Genomic DNA, 27,618 nt, shown 5'->3' on the forward strand with positions numbered 1-27,618 from the left:
GGGGCTTTAGCCTCTCATTGGGCATAAACCCATAAGGTTATCAATTTCATAATACATGGATCATAATGACTTCATAATATCATTTATCAATCAATCATAACTATTGATCCATTGACCTAGTTCAACATACCATTAATAATTTACAAGAAAATCACTTAGACATTATCACAAACACCTTGGGTGTGTACCTTTAACAAGGCTCTTTTCATGGTAGATATCATCAAGACTAGGGTTGATCAACACCCTCATGTTAAACCACATAAAACAAGCACCCACACATGTAAATCATCTTCAATAACACGCATAAACCTAAGTCTAAGAAAGAGTAGTCATCATTATTCATCATTAAGCAAACAAAATGCTTTTTATTTGTTATAAAAATCACCATGTACACTTACTAATACAAGTGTAAAATACATGGGTTAGAGTTATTTAACAAGGGGAAGAAGTACATGCCTTACACAACTTGAATCACCAAGAATCTTGACTCATTCTTGTCACTACAAAGCCACCCTTGAAACCCTATCCTCCAATCCTTTATAGATGAGCTTGAGAGAGTTCTTATGGTGTTTGATCCCACCAAATAGATGTTTAGAAGGATACACACACTTATATATTAAGAGGGTTTAGGGCTTTAGGCATGGGAGATGACCACAAGGAACTTAATTAAAATCTAGAAAATGAACCTATCCATGGGTACGATTCACCATATGACTCACTTAAGTGTTCATACCCTAGGGTACGACTGGTACCCTGACTTATACCTTAGGACTCTCCTAGGTGACACACACTGGTAAGGGTATGATAATATACCCTTGAGTCATATACAAGGGGTATGACTCACCCTCCAGTCGTATACACTACTCGTAAATAAACTAGTCCTCTATAAGACAAGACCTCACTCCATACAATTTACCTAGGTACGACTCATACCCTTAGGGTATGATTGAGGAGGGGTCATTCATATAAAAAATAAAATGTTACCCTTCGTAGGCTGCTCAAGCTATAAGAGGGGAGGTAAGGGAGGACACGACTCATGTACATTGGGTACGACTTAAGTCCTTAGTCGTACCCACCCGAGAGACACATAATAGAGAAGTTTTAAGATGGTTCAAAGTCTAGGTGTTTCAATTGTCCCCCAGTTGGATTATTTATTCGTGAATGGTGGGTAAGGCAAGAATAAACACAAGTTAACACACTAACACATATCAAAACAACTTTAAAATGAGTTAGAATCAAATACACAACAAGGATTCAAGACAACATATATCATGATCATTTAATTCATCATTCAATTCACTATGGGATTCAAACCCAACATTTATCAAAGCTACTTGGCTTCTTAAAATTAGGGACTCTAACCCATCATCAACCCAAAACATAAGTCAAACCAATAAAATTAACACATACCTCAATCATATGTTTTTGAAATAGAGAACAAGTATGGATACATGGACTTCATGTGCTCGTCCACCCCCCAAGTAACCTCTTCAAACTTTTTGTTCCTCTATAGAACCTTTATTGAAGTCACTTCTTTTAATTACAACCGTCAAACTTGATAATCTATGATCCTCACTAGGACCTTCTCATAGGACAAAGAGTCTGAAATATCAATATCATTCAATGGAATAACCACTGAAGGATCACCCACAATTTATGCAATATAAAGATATAGAAATCTGGGTGAATAAAGCTCATACTAGAAGACAACTCCAACTTGTAGGAGACATTACCAACCCTCTTCACAATCAAGTTAGGATCAATATACCGAGGACTAATCTTTTCTTTTTTACCAAACTGCATCACTTCCTTCATGGTAGATACTTTTAAGAATACCCAATTGCTAACACTAAACTCTAAGTCTCTACGACTCATATCCATATTGGACTTTTGGCAACTTTGAGTGGTTTTCAATCTATCATAAATCAATTTTACCTTCTCTAAGGCTTGGTGAACTAGATCAGGGCCAAGCAACTTACCCTCACCAACTTTATACCGCGCAATAGAAGATTGATATGTCCTACCATACAATTCCTCAAAAGTCACCATTCCAATACTAGAGTGGTAACTATTATTATAGGCAAAATTAATCAAAGGCAAGTGGCTATACCAACTACCACCATAATTAATCACAAGATCCCACAATATGTCCTATAATATTTGGATGGTCCTTTCCACTTGTCCATCCATTTGCAGGTGGAAAGTGGTACTAAGACACACTTTAGTACCTAAATCCTTTTAGAATGACTTCCAAAAATAGGATAAAAATGGAGGACCATAATATGGTCTTGCCTTAAGTAGAGTTATAGATTTGGAGGCAGGTGGCCTTTCCTATGATCTCTTCTTAAGTTTGCAAATTGTATATTCACCTTCTTGAGTTGTTTATTTTTTGTAGTGGTCTTGAATTTGGCCTTGATTTTGAGATTGGTATTCATTTTTTGATGATGTGATTACAAGGTGGATTTAGAGAAATCCCTATTTCAGAGTTTGTTCATCCTAATGAGGCTTGGTAGAGTGTTTTTCATTGATGATATATAACTGAGGCTATTCTTTGCTGAGATAGAGTGTTAGATTGATTAGTTGTAAGTTACATTTTTTTGAGTTTCTAGAGTTTTTTCCTTGGCTGGTGTGTTTTTCAACATTGGGAAATTTTTGAGTATATTTGGATAGTTTATGCCCTCTAGCAGATATGAAGTAGGTTATTTACATTTTAAGCCAGTGACTTACCCTTTGATGTGATTTCTGTTTTGTTGCTATTTTTTATACCCTCTTATTGACATGGAGTTGGTTACGTGTATTTTAGTCGATGGTTACCCTCATGATGGTTTTTTCTCTTCAAATATGTCTTGACTGTGGATTAGTATGATTTATCTTAGAAATATCAGATTTGGATACTAGAGTCAATTAGGGATAATTACATTGATATAACCTTGTTGGCTCAATTCTTAATTTGATGCCTTCGAATGGTGATTTAAAAGTATGATAGATTAGGAGCTTTAATTCCTACCCATCCTTAGGTGTGGTTTTGGTAGTTGAGATCGAGTAATTCAGCCTTACTATTGAGATTTCAACTTAGTGTGTTGAGCTTGCACACAACTTTTGTTTTAGACTTACCTTTGTTCAAATTTTATTTATATGTTGGTTGAGCCTACTCAATTATTGCCTATTCAGCCTTCTATATATCAGTTATATTATAGTTGATAAGTTTTCAGATGATAGCCCATGGGCCTCGTATTAGTTATTTCAGTTTTGACCTTGAGTCTTAGTTTTCTTTGGGAATTTTGTATGATTTACTCAGTGGGAGTAATATACTCAAATTGGATTTATTTTGGCTTTATTCTCGATAAATAAGGCATCTTGAAGTGGAACATTCAGTGATGTGTAGTGATACCGTGGGTTTTAAGATCTCAGTTTGATTTTTTTATCCAGACTGGTTGCAGCATTGGCATGGATTTCATTACTTGATTATCTCTATTTGTATGCCCAAATGGTTTTTGATAAGCTTATCCTCATGCCTTCTATATGGACTTTCAGCGGGTTAGCTTTAGTTATTTGAGTTCTCTGTGTTGAGACTGTGTGGGTGATATTTTGGTGTTTTATCTCCTGGCTTAAAGGGGATAGCAGGTGCAAAATGGTAAAGAAAGTGTATATTTGGATTTGGATTTGGTGGCATGAATTATGACTTGGGTTGGCTTTGGTTCGGATGAGACTTTGTTGATATATGCATATATAGAGGTGGTATTAGCATGATGTGGTTTAGATGTACATGTATCAGTCTTCTTGGTTTAGTTTGAGGCCAATTAGCGGTTAAGTTAAGTTTTGGCTGTTAAAAGAAGAATAACAGTATAGATTAGAAAAGGGATACCTATAGAAAAATTCCTTAAAAGCATTTTCTCTCCACTAAGGTTATCTAGGAAGTCATGCTTGGAGTATGCGTGCCCAGTATCTCATCCCTTCAAGCATTTAAGATTTTTTCTATCCATTGACTTTCGGGGACGAAAGTCCTTTTGTAGTGGATAATGTAATGACCTTTCAGGTCATTTTCCATATTTATGCATATTTTTCCCTTTTGAGCTTCTCCATAGCCGCCCCAAGTCATTTATGACTTGCTGGGACTATCGGGTAGTTTGTTTGGTTTTTAGAGCCAATTGCCCAATTTAAACTCTTTGCTGGTTCTAAATGGCCATTGGGTGAATACTTTAGTGAAATAATTGCAGATGTAAATTTGAACTGTGCCAACAGATTTGGAATATCAATTTTAGGCTAGGTAGACCTTTGTTTTGGGTCCCAATGCATCCAAGCTCATTTCGACCTATCGATTAGAAAGTTAAAAAATTGAAAGTTTAGGTGTGGGACCTATATTTTGTCAAAATGACCTCAAATTGAAATTCTAACTTTGCCAACACATCCGAAATGTCAAATTTAGTGTGGTTACATATTTTATTTAGATTCCGAATGCATCCTGAGGTATTGGTCAAAACATAGAATCATGGTGGCTTTATAGCAATTGTGATGCCGCGATCATGGCATGCAGGGGTTCACAATCGCCCTAGCTGAGGGCCTGGGAAAGGCAGTTTAAATACTAATTTTGGATGAGAATTGACCATCTTTAACCTTTATCGAGACCTAGAAACCCTAATATGTTGTGCTAATCACAAATTGGTCATAATGGGTGACTTGGGAGCTTGATTATCATTTTTCATAATGATTATCTTCAAATTTAAGGTAAAAATCCTTTAAATTCATGCTTGAATTTCTTGTTTGGAGGCAAAACCTGAATTTAGCTTAGGGCTTGACTTTTGATGAAAGAATGCATAATTTTAACCCATTTCTTGAGGGTTATGATTCCTTGTTCATGTATGAACATTAGGTTAGGCTCGAAAACTAATTTTTTTGCATGTGGGACCCACTTGGGGTTTTGGTGTCATTTTTGGACCCAAAGTACAATAGTGTAATATGAGTATCGTTAGACTTATATTGATGAGTAGATTATAGTTTTTTTAGTGTGATGGCATTTTGGAGATTATGAAGTAAAGTCAAGCATATAGTGCATTGTGTGAGGTTTTGTGGTATGGCTTTGAGTAGGATTCTGTTTACTCTTCTTCATAGATGATGTGTGATATATATTGCATGTGAATTTTGATGTTAGGCTTGATTATGAGTAGAATAACTTATTCCTGATTGTTGATGTTTGGGGACTAGATGGGGGGTTTAGACCCGTAAGATGGTGTGTTTATAACCCTTGAAAATCCTATTACCTTCTCCTTAGTTTAGATTTGTTTGTATCATAGATACGATATAATTCTAGATTTTTGATGTGGTTTTAACATTGGAAGCATATTTGCATATTTCAATCTTATCGGGCTAGTGTGGTAATACTGAAATCATAATTGGGTAGAGTATATTTAAATGCCATTGTTTCTAGATAAAGTTTTTATCTTAGGATTGGTTATAGCTTGCTTGACATATAGATGTTGAATTAGATACCTTATTCTAGTTTGGGTCATGGTTTGCCTAAATATGGAAAGTGAGGATTAGAAGTGGGATTGTCCGGCCCACTTAGGGCAAAACTTATAAACTTAGCTGCGGATGTTAGGCGTAGTTAAGATTAGTAAATCGTAGTATTAGGTTACTCCATGGCTTATTAAGTGATGATGTATTTTCTCTAATAATGATATTTGGACCTATAGAGATATTACTTTCTTCTTGATATCATATCTAACCTGTAGAGATGATATTCCTCTTAGATATGATATTGGGCCTATAGAGATACTATTCTTCTTAGATATGACAATTAGCTGAGAGAGGTGATACTTCTCATAAGTTATGCTTTATAACTTATTAACATGAGATATCTTATAGATAATTACATTCTTATTGATATTATGCCTCCTAGATGTGAGATGCCTCCTATGTGAGAGATGATTACATTCTTATTGATATTATGTGTCCTAGTTATGAGATGCCTCCTATGTAAGAGATGATTACATGCTTATTGATATTATGCCTCCTAAATGTGAAATACCTCTAATGTGAGAGATAATTACATGCTTATTAATATTATGCCTACAAAATATGAGATGCCTCCTATATGAGAGATGATTACATTCTTATTAATATTATACCTCCTAGATATGAGATGCCTCATATGTGAGAGACGATTATATACTTATTGATATTATGCCTTCTAGATGTGAGATGCCTCCTATGTAAGAGATGATTACATTCTTATTGATATTATGTGTCCTAGTTATGAGATGCCTCCTATGTAAGAGATGATTACATGCTTATTGATATTATGCCTCCTAAATGTGAAATACCTCTAATGTGAGAGATAATTACATGCTTATTGATATTATGCCTATAAAATATGAGATACCTCCTATATGAGAGATGATTACATTCTTATTAATATTATACCTCCTAGATATGAGATGCCTCATATGTGAGAGACGATTATATACTTATTGATATTATGCCTCCTAGATGTGAGATGCCTCCTATGTGAGAGATGATTACATGCTTTTTGATATTTTGTCTCATAGATATGAGATGCCTCCTATGTGAGAGATGATTACATGCTTATTGATGTTATGTCTCCTATATATAAGATGCCTCTTATATGCGAGATGATTAGAAATATGCTACAACTTATAAATATGATTATCGATATGCATTCAGATATGTAATGGGACAAAGGTTGTGATTATGATGTTGTAATTATTTTGGGTATATTATTGGGATGAGGGTTGTGTTATGATATTGATTGGATATCTGAGAAATGTTTATCATTATAAAGGATGTGATTACAATTTATGAATATGCATATATATGTTTTTATACATATATCTTCGGTATGGTATAGAGGAAGATGCAGTATAATGCTTATTGTTCCACTGATTGAATATTGGTTATGGAATGTATAGATTTGGTACATTAATGATTATTATAGTGGTAATTGATGTGATTCTAGCTGAAATACAATCTTATGTCTGTTCTTCCTAATTAAGGGTTAAGCTATGTGGTGTCTAGATGTCTATTAGGTGATTATAACACTTAATGACTTAGTTTATAATGTCGATTAGTTGTTAAATAAGAAGTGTGTATTAATGAGGCTAGATAATAAGAGATGTTAGTGATAAGAGATGACTTGATAATAACAATGAATAGATGGTTAATGTGGGATTATTGGAAAACAATGGTTAGTAAACAGATGGTGTTAGTTTATAAAACATGGTTAGATGATAAATGGTAATGTGTCAACTAATAATGATTAATGACTATAGGTTGATTAGTTGATAATGAGGATTAGTGGATAAATGACGATTATGGCCTAGTGATGAATCTTGACTAGATGTTAGGTATTGGCTACTAAATTAATAATAGTTAGTTGTTGTCCTATGAATAAGGATTATGTGAAAGATAATGTTTACGCTAATAATTAGAGGTCATGTGAAGACTAGTAAATTAGTAGTTTAATGATCATAAGAAGTTGCTTAGCTAATAATGAATAGTTCGAAAGTATTGACAAGTTAGACATTTTTATGACAATACTATTATGATTATGAGTATATTAACAGGCTTGTAGATTACTCTTTTTGCCGAGTCTTGAGCCCGTGCACCTATTATATGTCTATAACTATTTGTACAATGATGTTTATGATATATTAATATTCGACGATACTGGAGGATATTATGATGATATATTAATACCTGACGAGGCTCGAGGATATTCTGATGATATATTAATACCCAGTGAGGCCGAAGGATATTGTAATGATATATTGATACTTGACAAGGCCAAAGGATATTGAGATGATATATTAATACTCGATAAGTCTAGAAAATATTGTGATGATATATTGATACGCAACAAGGATGGAGGATATTGTGATGATTATATTGATACTGACAAGCTGGAGGATACTGTGATAATGTATTGATGCCCGACAAGGGTAGAGGTTGATTATACTGATGATGGTCATGATGATGAAAATTATGATGGAGATGATTTTGATGATAATACTGTGATATTGATTGTGTACTTTGCATTCAATCCTACATGTGCGTCACCTATCACCAGTATACACCTATGTCTATCCGCCAATATAGGATGGATTCATAGAAATAGGTGAAGAGTATGCCTTGTGTTGTTGTATGTTGATTCAACCTTACGAGTCTGGGGTGGTGGGGGTACGCGTAGGCTCAAATAGGTATTTGGTTGTTCGTAGTAGCTAGTTATTCACACTATTATTAATATTATTGTTATTATTATTATGATCATTATTATGGCTAGCTTATGACAGATTGGGCATTGATCCAGTATCGAGATTTGAGGTATGTCTATGACCTCTTCTATCTTATGATGGTACTATTATGCAAGATTATTTCTTTTCTAGCCATGTATATTAGAAGCCTTGAATATGATAGTATTAAATCCTGGTAGTATTATAATAAGGTCCTAGAATGAGGATATGATGATCTAGGTTATGCTTGAGATGACCTTGTGTTTATATGTATATATATATATATCTAGCTATATGAAGATATGGTACTACCGTATATCCCTTCCTTTGTTGTTCATATTATATAGTCATTTCTTTATTTTGTATAATGCTATAAATATTTCTTTCGCCCTTTTATTTGTATATTTGTCTGGGATATATGACATTGAATTGAAATCTATTGATTGTGGATGGGATAGGATAGTTCAATGTTATACTTCCTTAGTTTTATTATGTTAGACTCTTGGACTTGAGCAGGATAGGATAGTTCACCCTAATACTTCCTTAGTTTTATTATGTTAGACTCTTGGACTTGAGTAGCATAGTTATCCTTTATAATTCTCATTGACTGTTTATATGATTTCTGGACTCTTGGGTGTAAAGTCTATTCTGTTTATATGTTGTATATATCTTCTTTATATTTGGAGCTTAGTTGGTAGTTGCCTACTGAGTACATTCTTTTTGTACTCATACTACACTTCTGCAGCCTACAAATCAAAGTATGGGTTATCTCTATTGATTTATGCATTGTAAGAGTAGTCTTAGTTCGAAGACTTTAAGTGATCTCCTAATGTTCAAAGTATTACTTATCTCTCTATTTTGTATTAGGCTAATCTCAATAGTATGGTCAGAGATAAGTTGTATTAGTGTAGTTTCATTGTTGTTTCACTTTTGTAATCTTATGATATTAGAAGCTCTTGTATTAATACCACCAGGTTTTGGGATTCTATTATGTATTGATTTTTATTTCATTTATTCTGTGTTTTTCCCTTATATTATTGAGTAGTCTGTTACTAGCCTGTCCGAACTATGGGTTGGCTTACCTACTGGAGAGTTATGGTAGGTGTCATCATGACTTGAGAAATTGGGTTGTGACAAATTGGTATTAGAAACTAGGTTTCACCAATGTGTTAGTATAAGATCTAAGTATTAGTAGAGTCTTGTGGATTGGTGTGAAGACGTCCATAACCTATCTTTGAGAGGCTACAGGAACATTTTAGAAAATTTACTTCTTTACTCCTTATTTTGTGTCCACATTCCTATAAGCCTTGAACATATTCTTTGACTCTATTTTATCCCTGAAGGATGATGCGACATTATGGACAGATGCAGATGAGACCTTCAACATGCATTCTTAGAGTTTTAGTGCAGCGCTGGATTAGGGAGTCAAAGATCGATATCGAAGATCTTTAGCGGCAGCCAAAAAGTATTTAGGCCAGCTTAGGCTTCAGTTGAGCTTGTGACTACTTCAGCCTTTGAGGTTCAACATTTGGACATCGAGTCATGTTGTATATCCCTCTCAGCCATGAATGACATTTGATTCATAGATCAGTCCTCAGAACAGGGTTGAGTCTATTGGTGTTCATCATGTTTCTCTACTAGTTTTGAGTATGAGATTGGATTTCTTATGTGGTCTAGGCATTTTCCTATGCAACATCCTTTAGAGTCGGGTATTGGTGCATGGATGTGTTAAATGGTGAGTATTATCACTCTATTTGGCATCGGAGAGTTGGATAGAAACTGGATCTTTCTTTTGTCAGGATGTTGATCATGAGAGGACCATAGGGAGCAAAAGTATTAAAACTTATGGAAATAGCGGCAAGAGGTATGCCATTAGTATAGTGCTACTGGTATTTTATCTAATATAAAAGATCCTTTTGGTAGAGTTCAGCTTCACCTGCATCCCATCAGCTCTACGCAGACCGTACCTTATACTATGAGTATTTTTGAAATTAGTCATGATGATCATAGTGGGCAGAGTCCCCATCAAACTTGCGACATATGGCATGATTCCTTGGGCCATGCTACCATTCTAGATTATGAGGGGTAGTATCTTGAAGTGTTCCAGGATCTTGGTTTAGTTGTGTTGTGATGAGACACTAGTTTAAAGTATGCCCCAGATATGCGATGGATGATCAGCTAGAGTTAGCACATACTCCCCGCCATCCTAGAGTTCCTCAAATAGGCTGTGATTTCTGAAGTATGGACACAATTATGTTGATTTCTCTCGGTGTTAGTTAGCCAACCATTAGGGCTCAGTTTGTGTTCTCTCCATGTTAGTGCTTCAGAAATTTTCTTCGACTGTAGAAAGACCGACTACTAGTCTACAGAGTGTCTTCAACATGGGATTTCCAGTCATTCATCTTATTTATATCAACCACGTGATGTTGTGGCATCTTAAGTTAGAGAAGTGTGTGTGGAACATCATTTGATTCAGTCGGTCGGTCTGAGTTGGACCCATTCAGAATTATTTTTCCTATACCCATCAGGCATGTGATTATGGATGTCACCACGATTAGTGTACTTTTATTTCCTCATTTATCTCTTATTATGTATTTTTGTGTAGATTCCATTCTGTTTATATGATGTATATATCTACTTTATCTTTCCATCTCAGTTGGTAGTTACCTACTGAGTTCTATTCATTTGGTACTTATACTACACTTCTGCAGCCTACACATCATAGTATGGTTTATCGCTGTTGATGTGTGCATTGTGAAAAGCAACCATTATTCGGAGACTTAGAGTGAGTTCCTGACATTCAGAGTATTAATTATCTCTCTTTTTTGGATTAGACTAATCTCTATATTGTGGTCAGAGATAATTTGTATCAGTGTAGTTTTGCTTTTGTTTCACTTTTGTGCTCTTATGATATTATAAGCTCTTGTACTGATACCACCAAGTTTTGGGATTCTATTATATATTGATCTTTATTTCATTTATTTCACATGTTCCTTATATTATTAAGTAGCTTGTTACTAGCCATTCCAGACTATGGGTTGGTTTGCCTACTGGTGGGTTATGGTAGGCGCCATCATGACCTGAGAAATTGGGTTGTGACAGGTTAGTTGGACCGTTTAGGCTATTTTAAAACTGTAGAGTTGAAATACTTAGCTTGTTTCCTTGTGCCTTAGGTATGAACTTCATTACTCATGTTTAGCATGAGAATGTCTTTGATTGCTTGAGATTAAGTGAAATGCTCTAGTTACTTATGCTTAGGGTAGGTTGGCCTTAGTTGCTTACACTATTGAAGGTTGACTGAGTTTCCATTTGACTTAGTAAAGTGCTTGAGAAGAATGTCTACATCTAAGAGTGGAATTATATACCTTAGCCTAGTCTAGGGTAGAATTTGATTTAGAATGTATTTTAGGGATTTAGAAGTGGGCTCTTTGACCCACCTTAAGCCAAGATTTATTAATACTTATATTGAAACCCTTATACGCTTATAAAATGCCTAGAGAAGTCCCCTTTGAGGAAATATTGGGGAACCTTGGTACTTGCTTATGATGAATGACTTGGAAGAAATGCCTAAATGATCATGAAATATGTTTGATTTATTGGTTAAGCTTATGACGAGCTATTGATTATGCTATTGTTTTGGTTATTAGTTGGACTACCGAATATACCACTGAATAAGACCTTGACTATGATATTGTCTAACCCATAAATTATTTTATTGACTATGCTAGGAATAAGCTAAATGTAATACCTTGTACTTCTATCTAGCTTAAATTTGTCCCAAAGATGTCAAAGATTTATTTTAAAGATGAATCCACTTTAATACATGTGTTATTTTCAACATTTTCACTTATTTGTCATGTGGGAAATTCAATAAGCTTTCCATCTATATAAGATACGCCTAAATTTGATAACCGGGTAAAAAGTTATGACTATTTCAAGTTTTAGTCATAAAACACCGTCATCTCAGTCAGTGGCGCGTCACGCCATAAACCAAAATGACATTCGTCAATTTCCAGTAAGACTCCGTAATTTCACCGCATCGCGGAGGGCTCCTAAATCTCAATTGTCAAAATCTAGTGAAGCTCCATGATGTCCCCGCGTCTAGCCGTCGTCCAATTTCTCAGTTATCAAATTCCAGTGACATGACACGATAGCGCCGCGTCACGCCAGAGGTCCAGGTCGGGAAATTTTTACAAAAATCAAAAGACACATCCAGGGTTAAATGAGTCTTTTTCCAAGATTTTAGTTCATCCTTAAACATGAAATTTAACCCTACATAACCTAAGGATATCATTATTCACTCTATTTTTACCAAATTGAGTTGCTATTTCTCAAGACAAGAAACCTTAACTCTCAAATTCAAGGGCCAAATCACAAGAATTCTCCATCAATCCTTCCAAATTCATCAACTCAAGTATGTCAAGTGTTGATTCATAGGTTCCTTTCACCCATGAAGCTCAAGAATCTCTTTTTCAAAGTTGAAGTATATGGATTTTTATGAATCCCATGTTGGGTTTGCTTTTGTTCATGTTGATAATGACCGATTGAATTCTAATCCATGTTTGGTGATAAATTTTATGTGGAATTAGTTATTATATGCGTAGATTCATGTGAACCCATGATTAAACCCTTGAATTGTGAAATTAGAATTGAATCATGATGTTAACTTGTTGTGCAATGTTGTCTGCATATACTATGTTCATTATGTACTTGATGAATTGCCTCTATGAATTAATAATAGAAGAAATCTGATATGATTAGTTTATGTGCAAGTGTTTGATAAATTGTCCATGAGAATGGATTAATGCCACGATATAGTATGCAATTATGTATTTCCCCATTCTTGTACAAATGATACACCCCAAGTGTTCATTGAAATGTCTTAATGAATAAATTGTGAGTATATATCCATTGTTGGGCTTTTGGGCTAGTGTCATGATTTACATATTATGCTATCGAGTCCTGGGGGTATTTAATACCCGACAATTTAGCTGTGTGCCTAGAACCTGTGTCATGAATTCATGATATCCTCAGTCAAGCCATGTTCAGTAGAATTCAGTCAGTCATATAACTCAGGAAAACTCACTAAACTCAGTAATCCCAGTAATCTTAGAAGCTCAGTACTTCAGTAATCTCAGTAGTATTCTGCCAGTCAACGAAACTCAGTGAACTCAATCCAGTTCAGTTAATCATGTTTAGTGTCTATTCAGATGGGAGTAGGAGTTAGCACCGAGTGAACCCAAAGATGAAGACACACACTGACAGTTGAGGGTGTGATCCTTAGAAGCAATCCTTGCGTTCCAAAACTATGTAGCCAGCATAGGTTGAGACATCAACACTGGCAGATGAGGGTTGATGAGGTGGATAAAAATAGTTAGATGAAGGTCCCACCATTCTCTTTTGGGGAAACTGTCAGATGTGTGTCACCCACAGTTTATCTTTACCAGTGGTGCGGTATTGACACTCTTCCAATTGGGGTTATAGATTAGACCCCAACCTAGCTATATTGCTTTATTTGGGGCATGTCAGTTAGATGGCTACTTCCTACAGTTATGGTTTCGATCTCAGTCTCAGTAGTAGAACTCATATAGTTCTTCAGATTTCAGGACTGTCAGATACAGTCAACTCAGAACAGTATGGAACTCAGCTAGTTCCATTAGAACCTAGACTGTCAAATATAGTCTCTCAGTATCAGTTATTTAAGTTATATAGTTGTCTGTATCTTATGTTATCAGCACTAAGATTTAGTAATTGTGTTATCACAAATTCAGTTATAGTCTTTTATTCATCCATGTATTCTCACGTTCATGTTAAACAGTCAATTAGTATTGTTCATGCATTTGAACCCTTTGCATTCAGCCTACCTCACTTGCATACCAGTATATTCAAACATACTAATGCATTTGCACTATGGTGTTTTATTCCATAGGTTCATAAGCACGAGCTCCAAATCATTAGTAGGGTTCCAGTACTCAGCAGTCATATTCAGCAGTGATTCCTCATCCTTTGAAGACGTGAGCATTGATTTATCATTTCAGTAATTAGTCTATTTCAGTAGTTGGAGTTAGTTGGGGAGATATCCCATCAACTCCTTATTCAAACAGTTAGAGGCTATTCAAACTATCATGATTAGATAGTTATTTCAGTTGTTTTGGGTATTTCATACCCCACCCAGATGTTATATTTTATCAGATATTATGTCTTAGTTTTGAACCTTATGGCCATTCAGCCTTTATTTCTGCATTTATACAGTATATTATGTAGTGTTCAAGTAAAGATATTAGTCATAGGTTAGCTTGTGGTCCTTCAGGGTCATGAGCACCTGTAGCATTTCGAGTACCAGATTCAGGGCATTACAAACTTGGTATTAGAGCTTAAGGTTCAATAGAGTCCTAGGAAGTCTGAAAGCCGCATCTAGTAGAGTCTTGTGCATGGGTGTGTTTCATGCCACATTTATGTGCAGGAGGCTATAAGATGTTTTACGAACAATTTCTTAACTTTCATTGTTCATATCGTGCGAGTGAGCGTGAGCTCAAGTTTAAGTCCCAGTCTAATTTGCTTCTCCCTTTTAATTTATAGAACATGCCTTCTAAAAGAAGAAACGAAAATCAGTCAGCCCCTCAGTCCATCCAAGCAGAACCCTTGGACGAGCATGTTTCACATGTTAAGTTCAGAGCTGCGTTCACCAATCTTGCTAAATCAGTTACTTCTCAAATGAATGACCAGCTGTCATTTTGGCCAACCCAGTGGCCAATTCATCTGCAGTGAGGATTCGGGACATCACCCAAATGAATCCTCCGTCCTTTTTTGGGTCTAAGTCAGGAAAGGATCCTCAGGAATTCTTTGATCAGGTTTAGAAGGTTACGGACATCATTGGGTTTACTTTTAGTGAGAATGATGATCTAGCTGCATTCAGTTGCTGGATGTTGCTTACACTTAGTTCAAACAGTAAAAGTCAGAGAGGCCAGTTGATGCAGGGCATATTAAGTGGGAGGAGTTTGTCACTGCATTCTTAGATAGATTCTCTCCCCAAGATCTGAGGGAAGGTAAGGTGTTAGAATTGATCAACCTCAGGTAGGGAAACATGACAGTGAAAGAGTATTCTCTTAAGTTTACTTAATTAGATAGATATGCTCCTTATGTGGTTGCAGATAGTAAGGCCAAGATGAGTAAGTTTGTTTCTGGGGTGAATAATAGAATGGTTAATGAGTGCAGGTCCGCGATGTTGCAGAGTGATATGAACATAGCCAGGCTTATGATCCATGCACAACAGATAAAAGAGAAAAAGATTAAGATAAAAGAGAAGCAAAATAAGAGAGCAAGGACAGGTAGTTTCAATTTTTCTCAACCCAAGTCAGAAGGAGGGAATCATTCTCAGTTCTATCCTAAGTCATTCGTTCCAGCTCTTTCCTCAGCCAGTGCTCCAGTTCCTAAATTCAGGGAGGGTAACAAAGATAGGGCGCCAACTCTAAGTCTCAGGGAAGTGTTAGTAGTGCCTGTACCCATCCTCGTTGTCAGACATGTTGAAAACACCATCAGGGTACTTGTAGGGTTGGAAGCGATGTGTGTTTTTGATGTGGCAAGCCAGGCCACAGAGTCAGATATTGTCCCTAGTCAGGTTATAAGGGTCAGCAAAACTGTTCCTTAGCTCAGTCGAATCACCTAAATTAGTGGGGTGCCACTTATAGTGCTACTAGTAGGCAATGCCCAAATCGACTTTATACTCTCTAGTCCCGGCAAGATCAGGAAAATTCTCCTAATATGGTTACTGCTACGTTATAAATATTTCATGTACATATTTACGCTGTGCTAGATCCAAAAGATTTCTTATCTTTCGTTACTCCTTATATAACAGTTAATTTTGGAGTTAGTCTCGAAATTCTAGTAGAGCCCTTTCTATCTCTACCAAGTGGGTAAAACTATCATAGCCTGATGGGTATACAGGAACTGTCCGATTATGGTATCTTAGAAAGTCACCTCAGCAGACTTAGTCGAATTAGAGATAACTGATTTTGATGTCATTCTCAGCATGGATTGGCTTCATTCCTGCTATGCCACAGTCAACTATTGAAATAGAATAGTCCAGCTCCAATTTCCAAATAAACCTGTCCTAGAGTGGAGGGGTAGTACTTCAGCCTTTAGAGGTCAGCTTGTTTCCTACCTTCGGGCATGGAAAATGATATCTAAGGGATATGTCTATCATCTTGTACATGTAAAGAATTCTACTTCTGAGACTCCCAATCTTGAATCAGTCCTAGTCATGAGTGAATATTCATATGTCTTTCCTAAAGATGTTCTAGGAATTCACCCCGAAAGGGTAAAAGACTTTGACATTGATCTTATTCTAGATACTCAGCCTATATCTATTCTTCCATATAGAATGGCACCAGCAGAACTCACAGAACTGAAAGAGCAGTTGAAGGATCTCTTAGATAAGGGATTAGTCAGACCCAGTATGTCCCCGTAGGCGCACCAGTCTTATACGTGTGTAAGAAAGACGGTTCTCTCAGAATGTGCATTGATTACCATCAACTTAAAAAGTCACAGTCAAGAACAAGTATCCACTTCCCCAAATTAACGATTTGTTTGACCAACTTCAGGATGCCACCTATTTCTCTAATATAGACCTCAGACCAGGTTATCATCAACTCATAGTTAGAGAATGTGACATTCCAAAAATAGCTTTCTAAAATCCGTATGGTCACTTCGAATTCTTAGTTATGTCCTTTGGTATTACCAATTCCCCAGCAGCTTTTATGGACTTGATGAACCGTGTGTTCAAGCAGTACTTGGACATGTTTGTCATAGTATTCATAGATGATATTCTTTTCTATTCCTGCAGTAAACGTGATCATGCAGACCATCTCAGAATCGTACTTTAGACTCTCAAAGATCATCATCTGTTCTCCAAATTCAATAAGTGTGAATTTTGGCTAAGGTCAGTAACATTCTGTGGTTATATCATTTCCACTGATGGTATTAGAGTAGATCCTCAAAAGGCCGAAGTAGTAAAAAACTGGCCTCGCCCTATCTCTTCATCAGATATTAGGAGTTTGTTGGGTTTGGCTGGCTATTACAAATGGTTTGTTGAGGGATTTTCTTATATTGCATCCCCTATGTCCAGATTGACTTAGAAGAAAGTTAAGTTTCAGTGGTCATATCCTTGAGGGAAGAGTTTTCAGGAGTTGAAGACTCGACTTACCTTAGCCCCAATCTTAGCTCTCTCCGAAGGCCCAGATGGTTTCGTAGTGTATTTTTATACATCCAGAGTAGGTTTGGTTTGTGTCCTCATGCAATATAGTAAGGTCATAGCCTACACCTCAAGACAACTTAAACCCCATGAGAAGAATCTCATAATCTTGAGTTAGCAGCCATAGTATTTGCCTTAAAGATTTGGAGGCATTACTTGTACGAAGTTCATGTAGATGTGTTCACAGATCATAAGAGCCTTCAGTATGTCTTTTCTCAGAAAGATCTCAATCTTTGTTAGAGAAGGTGGTTAGAGCTCTTGAAAGATTATAACATGAGTGTCTTTTATCATTCGGGAAAGGCCAACGTAGTGGCCAATACTCTCAGTAGACTGTCTATGGATAGTGTTGCTCATGTTGAGGAAAGTAAGAAGAATTTAGCTCAGGAAGTCCATCAGCTTTCCAGACTAGGTGTTCACTTAGTCGGTATAGAAGAGGGTGATATATGGGTTCAGAATAGTTCAGAATCATCTCTAGTTTCCAAGGTGAAAGAAAAGCAAGATAGATATCCCAGTCTAGTCAAGTTGAAAGAGTCAGTCAAGGATCAGAAGGTTGATGTTTTCTCCCAAAGGGGAGATAGTTTATTGTACTGTCAGAGTCGTCTGTGTGTTCTAGGTGTAGCTAACTTGAGGCAGTGAATTCTTGCAAAAACGTATGGTGTGTGCTACTCTATTCATCCAGGTGCCATAAAGATGTACCGCGACTTGCAGGAGATCTATTGGTGGAGTGGAATGAAAAGAGATGTTGCAGAGTTTGTGGCTAAGTGTTCTACATGTTAGCAGGTTAAGATAGAGAGTCAGAAGCCTAGTGGGTCTATGCAGGAGTTCAATATTCCTACTTAGAAGTGGGAAGAAGTGAACATTGACTTTGTGATGGGTTTGCCTTGTACTCATCGCCAGCATGATTCAGTTTAGGTCATTGTAGATAGGAGGACCAAATCTTCTCATTTCTTTCCAATACATACCTTTTAATAAACCAAGTATTATGCCAAACTCTACATCAGAGAGTTAGTCAAATTGCACGGTGTTTCGCTATCTATTATTTCAGTCAGAGGTACCCAGTTCACCTTTCATTTTTGGAAAGCATTCCAAAAGGGTCTTGGTACCCAAGTTCATCTCAGTACAACCTTCCATTCTCAAACAGATGGTCAAGCAGAAAGGATCATTCAGACTTTAGAAGATATGTTGCGAGCGTGTGCAATTGATTTTAAGGGTAGTTGGGATGACCACTTTCCTTTTGTTGAGTTTGCATACAACAATAGCTATCATTCTAGTATTAAGATGGATCCATTCGAAGCTCTTTATGGTAGGAGATGCAGATCTCCATTCAGTTGGTTCGAGGTTAGTGAGGCCTAAGTTATAGGGCCTGACTTAGTATTTGATACCTTTGAAAAAGTTTAGATGATTAGAGAAAGACTCCAGGTTGCTCAGAGCCGACAGAAGTCTTATGTATATGTGCACAGAAAGATCTAGAGTTCAGGATTAATGACTGTTTATCGAAAGATATCTTCTATGAAGGGAGTGAAGAGATTTGACAAGAAGGGGAAGCTCAGTCCCCGATAGGTCGGTCCCTTCAAAATTCTCAATCGCTTTTGCAAGGTAGGTTATGAGCTCAAATTGACTTCAGATCTAGCCTCAGTTCATCTAGTCTTCCAAGTCTCTTTTGTCAAGAAGTGAATAGGTGACCCAATATTTACAGTCCTTATTCAAAGCATAGATATTCAGAACAACCTCTCTTTCGAAGAGATTCTAGTCAAAATTCTTTAATATCAGACTCGCAGACTGAGGAACAAAGAAGTCCCTCTAGTCAAAGTTCTTTGGCGGAATCAGTCCATTGAGAGAGATACTTGGGAAGTAAAGCAGTATCAAGTATCCTCACCTCTTCTCCGCTAACTTAGATCTAGTTCAAGGTAATAGTTCTCCTTAAGCTTTTCAGTTTCACATTCATATTTCAATTACAAACTAGTTTCATGCTTAGATTCCCATTTTAAACTTGGTATCCATTTACCATAGTATATTCAATCATAAGTTCATATATCACATCAGTCATATGTTCATAAATCAGACCTGCATTGTCCTTATAAGAAGACTTAGTTAGTAGAAATCTCAGTCATATATTTATGAGTTAGTTAGCCATGCATTCACGCATCAACTATGCGTGATCAGCTTATCAGTACTCTAAGTCATACATTTATGCATCAGCTCAGTCAGGAAATCATGCATCAGAGGTGCATGCTCAGTATGAATCTTAGAAATGCCAGTCATATAGTCGTGTTTCAGTTGTTTATGATCAGTATGTGCTTCATCTTATAGTTTTTCCCATCTCAATCAGTCTCATTCGAGAACGAATATTCCCAAAGAGGAGATATTGTAATACCCTGCACTTCTATCTAGCTTAAATTTATCTTAAAGATGTTAAATATTTGTTTTAAAGATGAATCCACTTTTATACATATGGTATTTTTAAGATTTTCACTTTTTGTCATGTGGAAAATTCAATAAGCTTTCCATCGATATAAGATTCCCCTAAATTCGATAACCGGGTAAGAAGTTATGACTATTTCAAGTTTCAATCATAAAACACCATCATCTCAGTCAGTGGCGCGTCGCGTCATAAGTCAAAATGAAGTTCATTAATTTCCTGTAAAACTCCATGATTTCACCAAGATGCGGAGGGCTCCCAAATCCCAATTGTCAAAATCCAGTGAAGCTTCGGGATGTCCCAGCATCGCGCTATCGTCTAATTTCCCAGTTGTCAAATTCTAGTGACACGGCACGATAGTGCTGCATCGCGCCAGGGGTCCAGGTCGGGAAATTTTCACAAAAATTAAAAGACACGTCCAGGGTTAAATGGGTCTTTTCCCATGATTTTAGTTCATCCTTAAACACAAAATTTAACCCTACATGACCTAAGGATATCATTACTCATTTTATTTTTCCTAAATTGAGTTCCTCTCTCTCAGGCCAAGAAACCCCAACTCTCAAATTCAAGGGCCAAATGACAAGAAATATCCATCAATCCTTCCAAATTCATCAACTCAGGTATGTCAAGTGTTGATTCATGGCTCCTTTCACCCATAAAGCTCAAAAATATCTTTTTAAAAGTTTAAGTATATGGATTTTTATGAATTCCATGTTGGGTTTGCTTTTGTTCATGTTGATAATGGCCAATTGAATTCTAATCCATGTTTGGTGATAAATTTTATGTTGAATTAGTTATTATATGAGAAGATTCATGTGAACTCATGATTAAACTCTTGAATTCTGAAATTAGAAATGATTCATGTTGTTTACTTGTTGTGCAATGTTGTCTACATATACTATGTTCATTCTGTGCTTGATGAATTTTCTATGTGAACTAATAAGAGAAAAAATCATGCCATGATTAGTTTATGTGCAAGTGTTTGATAAATTGTCCATGAGAATGGATTAATGCCATGATATAGTATGCAATTATGTATTTCCCCATTCATGTACAAATGATACACCCCAAGTGTTTGTTGAAATGTCTTAATGAATAAATTGTGAGTATATAGCCATTGTTGGGATTTTAGGCTTCTGTCATGATTTACATATTATGCTATCGAGTCCTGGGGGTATTTAATACTTAAAAATTTAGCTGTGTGCCTAGAGCCTGTGTCATGAATTCACAATATCCTCAGTCAAGCCATGTTCAGTAGAATTCAGTCAGTCATATAACTCAGGAAAACTTAGTAAACTCAGTAATCACAGTAATCTCAGAAAGCTCAGTCCTTTAGTAATCTCAGTAGAATTATGTCAGTCAACGAAACTCAATGAACTCAGTCCAGTTTAGTTAATCATGTTCAGTGTCGATTCCGATAGGAGTAGGATTTAGCACCGAGTGAACCCAAGGATGAGGACACACACTGACAGTTGAGGGTGTGATCCTTAGAAGTAATCCTTGTATTCCAGAACTATTTAGCCAACATAGGTTGAGACATCAACGCTAGCTGATGAAGGTTGATGAGGTGGATAAACACTGTCAGATGAGAGTCCCACCATTCTCTTTTGGGGACACTGTCAGATGAGGGTTACACACAGTTTGTCTTTACTAGTGCCGCGGTATTGACAACCTTCTAATTGGGGTTATAGATTGTACCCTAACCTAGCTATATTGCTTTATATAGGGCATGTCGGTTAGATGACTACTTCCCATAGTTATAGTTTCAGTCTCAGTTTCAGTAATAAAACTCAGATAGTTCTTCAGATTTCAGGACTGTCAGATACAGTCAACTCAAAACAGTATGCAACTCAGCTAGTTCCATTTGATCCAGACTGTCAGATATAGTCGCTCAGTATCAGTTATTTTAGTTATATAGCTTTCTGTATCTCATGTTATCAGTACTCAGACTTAGTAATCATGTTATCACGATTCAGTTACAGTCTCTTATTCATGCTTGTATTCTCACATTCATGTTATACAGTCAATTAGCATTGTTTATGCATTTTAACCCTTTGCATTCAGCCTACCTCACTTGCATACCAATACATTCAAACGTACTGACTCATTTGTGCTATGGTGTTTTATACCATAGGTTCAGAAGCATGAGCTCCAAAGTATCAATAACATTCCAGTACTTAGCAGTGAGTCCTCATCCTCAAGGACATGAGCAATATTTTATTATTTAAGTACTTAGTCTATTTCAGTAGTTGGAGTTAGTTGGGAAGATGTCCCATCAACTCCTTATTCAGATAGTTAGAGGCTTTTTAGACTATCATGATTAGATAGTTATTTCAGTAGTTTTGGGTATTTCATACCCCACCCAGATGTTATATTTTATCAGATATTATGTCTTAGTTTTGAACCTTATGTCCTTTCAGCCTTTATTTCTACATTTATACAGTATACTATGCAGTTTTTAGGTACAGATATCAGTCAAGGGTTAGCTTGTAGTCCTTCGGGGTTATGAGCACCATGTTGTATTTTGGATACTAGATTTGGGGCGTTACACTAATGATCATGCCATGGATTAGCTATTGCTCAAGCTATTCATAAACTACCTTTTATGCTAATGATAAACTATTGAATATGCTATTAATAAGTCATTGCTAATGATATTTCTGATGATTATGATCATGCTAAGAAATTATGCTAGTAATCATGCTAGAAAATATCCCTATTGATGATATTAGCAATTGTTCCATGAATTATGTTAGAAGTCATGCTTACTAATTATATGGGAAGTTTTGCTATTAATTATGTTAGAAATCGTGATGCTTTATTAGATGATCACTAATGCTATTCATTTTTCCACCGACTATGATGATGTGGCTACCTATTCGAGTCTGAATATTATGATTATATTTATAATATAATCTGCCATGGTGATCATTAGCACTAGACTGTCCTCTGTTTGTAATACGAAGCGCAGCCTAAACAAGTCGACTAGGCTGACTTTAAGACTGGTAGGATGAATATGGAGAATACCTACTCTGAGAACTGCTATCTCTGGGTTGGGAACTATGAAGACTCCCACTGAATCTACCATGAAACCTAGGCCTCTTATCACGGCCATCATGACCCTCATGGTGCATCTCCTCCATCACCCGAGCATGATCTGACACCTCAGCAAAATACCTATCTATAGTAACTAAACTCTAAGTTTATATACGAATGTGGAGTTTGAACCCTCTGACAAAAAACAAACTATTTCATACTCAAAATCGGAAATAAAAGTTGCATACCTAGCCAACTCATAAAAATGAGCCTCATACTCTGCAGCTGTCATGAAGCCCTGCTCCAATCTAGAGAACTGATCCCTCAAAAGATCTCTAAGGCTGCGAGGCATGTACTTCTGTAAGAACATTTTGGAGAACTGAGCCCATATCAAAGGAGAAGATCCAACTAGTCTAGACTCCATATTACCTACCTACCAATGTCAAGCAGCCAAGTCCAACTGAAATATGGTGTAATCCATACCATGAGTATCAACAAGGCTAAAATTATGGAGACTATCCTCACAAGCAATAGTAACTCATATGCATCTTCTCCTGGTGCACGAAAAAACCTAGGAGGATCCAATCTCAAGAATCTACCCAACATCTTCTACCCCTTATAAGACATAGTAGGATGAGCTACCACTGGCTGAGCAACTACCAACTAAGCAATTGCCGGTGAAAGAGGAACCCCAACTTTGGGAGTTATAGCTACAGGTTGCACCCCCACCTCAGTACCACTCTAATCTGTAGACTGAGCATCATTAGATATGCACCACCAACTAACTCCAAAAGCTGAACCAACATATCTCTGAGCACTAAAGAAGAAATAAACCTTGGTAGAGTCTAGGTTGTTCTCTAGCCTACCACTAGTTGAGTCAAAACATTCTTTGGCTCAGGAGGGGGAATAGGACCTAGAAAAGGCGATCAATCCCGGACCCTATATGAGGGCACATCACGTAATTGTCCACGACCTCCAGGTCATCCGTGAACAAGAGTACTATCCCTAAGCTCAGTCTCAAGACCCTCATCTTGTGTGGTGGTAGCACGTGTCATGGCCATCCGCAAAATAGTTAAAGTCAAAGGAATCCTTACAAATCAACTAAGACTCTTAGCATGATATGATTAAAAGAAGTGAAGAACTCCTAAGAATGTCCCATAGCTTCAGAAGACAGGAAACAAATGTCATCATTTTGATCTGCAAGACTCTACTAGACTCTTGCTATTGTACCAACAATACCAGTGTAACTTAAGCTCTGATACTAATTTGTAATGACCCAATGTACAAGTCATAATGTCACCTACTCTATCCCATCAGTAGGTAAACAAAACCATAATTTGGATCTAACGCATTGGGTAACTTGGTTGAAATTTACCAATCATAGATGTAAATGAACGACACACTTATAATTAAGTAAAGAGTTCTAAATTGATAAAAAAGTCAATACAAGATACCATCTCACAACCTAGTAGAGCTAGTACGAGAGCATCTAATAATAATACAACTCAGAAACTTAGAATAGTCAATAATATATGTCTCAATAACTAAAGATTGAATATCAAAAGATAGAAGGAAATAGGTGACTCCGACTCTAAGAGCTCACCCTATCTCTAAAAAATAATATAGCATAATTAATGATCAACAATGATAACTAGTAATTGGATCTACACTAAAAAGATACAAAAGTGCAGTATGAGTACCAACACAATGGGTACTCAGTAGGCATCATCGGCCAACTTAGCTAAATCATGATATTAGTATGATAAAATGCAAGATATCATAACTAAGTCAAGGTATAGAAACGAACCTAAATCACCTCTAATATTGCTATACAAAATAAGTAATTTAATCGGTATACCAATATAACATAAGGCATCAACACATGCCAACATCGCTGTGTAATATAAGTAAATAAATCAGAATAATAAAGCATCACAAGGCATCACAGAAGCAGTCATAACTACAAAATTATTTCCCATACTTTATTCGAAAAGTAAATAACTCATCACAGACTCCTATTTGCCTGGAGAGTACACTTAAAGATAGGATAAAACAACCATTCATCGCTAATAAATAACCAACTCATTATTTAACCATCATTTTTAAACTTATAATCAATCGGTCATTTACCAATATTTGACGATGTAACTGCATTTCATAATATTACTAGAATTTAATAGCCTTATCATCGATACTAACTAGTCACAATTTATTATCTAACCATCTCTTATAAACTAATCCATTTGATTACTAGTCATTATTTAAAACCTATTCACCACATAACTGCTAATCACCATTTATTTGATAATCATCATTTATCAACTAACATCATTTATTAACTAATCATCCTCTACCAACTAATCTTTGTTTAACAACTAGTCATGATTAGTCACTTAAGTAGTATCCACCACCAATCCTTATTTAATACTAATCATCAACAATACCACTTTATAATCATTTGCCACTTTTAGGCTATAATTGGCATCCCTAATATCAACATTATACCCAATTTGTATATACATATACGTATATATATATGTATATATCATATCATATCATATCATATCATATCATGAAAAATAGAAGGACTCAAACCAGTAGATGTACACATAGGTACATCAGCATAATCATCCTTCAGCCTTGCCGGGTATCAATGTATCATATAATCATCCTTCGGCCTTGTTGGGTATCAATGTATCATCATAATCATCCTTTGGACTTTCCGGGTATTAATGTATAATCATAATCATCCTCCGTCATTGACGATTATCAATGTATCATTATACTCATTCTTTGGAATCAAACCGGGTAAAATCAACATCATCATTATCTTTTAAAATTGAACCGGGTATAATCAATATCAACATCATCTTCCAAAATTAAACCAGGTATAATCAATATCAACATCATCTTTCAAAATTGAACCAGGTATAATCAATCATCATAAGTGCTAATATAGTCAAGTATCATGATTTCTAGCATAATTAATAACATAACTCCTCATTTAATCAATAAGCATGACTCCTAGCATTATTAATAACACAATGACTAACATCATCAATAAGAATGTTTTCTAGCATAATTACTAGCACATTTAATTAGTATGATCATAATCATAAGTAATAGCATAGGCAGTAACTTCTCAATAGCATGGTTAAAGGCTTATCATTAGTATAATGGGTTACTTATAAATGGTATAATAAATAGCTTGTCGCAACATGATTCATATCTCATCCTAGCATAAATTACAATCTAATCCATTAGTCTATAAGAATTATTTCTAACATCATCACCATAACTATCAAGTACAAAGGTTCCTTAATATTTTCGCAAAGGGGCATTCTCTAGATATTCAACAGGCGTATAAGGATTTCAAGAGAACTAATCTTCGATCTTTGGCTTAAGGTGGGTCAAGGTGTCCATTTCTAAATACCAAAATATATTCTAAGTCAAATTCTACCCCGAACTAGGATAAGGTAACTAAATCCACTCTTAGATGTATAACAAGCCACAATTAGACCTAAGGTAGAGATTCTTCTCTAGCACATTAATGAAGTCTAATGAAAACTAGGGCAACCTTCATTAGTGTAAGCAACTAAGGACGAACTTAACCTAAGCGTGAGTGTCTAAAGGATTTGTACTGAACTTGAGTAATATAAGGCTATTTCATGCTAAATGTGAATAATGAAGTCCAATTCACCTAAGGCATAAGGAAACAAGTCAAATATGTCAAATCTATAGTTTTAAATTAGCCTAAATGTTCTAACTAAACCAAGTCTCGCATTTCATCACTCAAACACTTAAAACCCATCCTAAATCAAACACAATATCATAAGAATACTATGAGATAACTCAATCTATCAAGGGATAAACCTAGCCTACCTCGACACTGAAGAAAGCTCAACGAACTGCTAAACCACCACTTTTCCCTTTCTAAAAGCCTCCTCAAAATGCCAAGCTATCAAAAATATATTCTACTCATCAATACGAGAATAATGATACCCATATTGAACCATTGTGCTTTGAGTCCAAAAATCACACAAAAACCCCTATAGGTCCCACTTACAGAAATTGCATTTCTAGAACCAATCCAACATTCTTACATGCTCAAGGAATTATTACCCTAGAAAATGGGTGAAAACCAAAATAAATACCTAAAGTTTTTGGGATTTTCAGCAATAAACCACTAAAATCCACCAAGAAAAGAGTGAATTCTTACCTCAAATAGGAAGATAATCACAAAAATAAATGTTAATCAAGCTCCCAAGTTATCCACAAGTATCAATTTTAAGCTATCAGACTATTTAAGGTTTTGGACTCTCAAGTAAGTGATGAAGAATGACAAAAAAATTTTAAAAGGGGTTGTTTTATACCTAGTCCAGGTACTTGAGAGTTGCTATTGCGGCTAACCCGATCCAACCTAGGGCCGTGTCATAATGGGCATCCTAAGTCCAACCAGGACTGGGGGCCACCCCCAGTATCTAACCCAACCATCCAAATAAATACCCCAAGTCATAAAAATTTTGAACATATAACAGGATAGCGTGTAAGAATAAAATAAGACTCAGGGATAGGTCTATAACCATGACCAACCCAAACAAGTTCAACCATCCATTAAACCAATATAAAACCATGTTCCTGTCCATAACATAATATAAGAGGATGGA

The sequence above is a fragment of the Capsicum annuum genome, chromosome 8 (genome assembly GCF_002878395.1).
Source record: "Capsicum annuum cultivar UCD-10X-F1 chromosome 8, UCD10Xv1.1, whole genome shotgun sequence".
Lineage (NCBI taxonomy): Eukaryota > Viridiplantae > Streptophyta > Magnoliopsida > Solanales > Solanaceae > Capsicum > Capsicum annuum.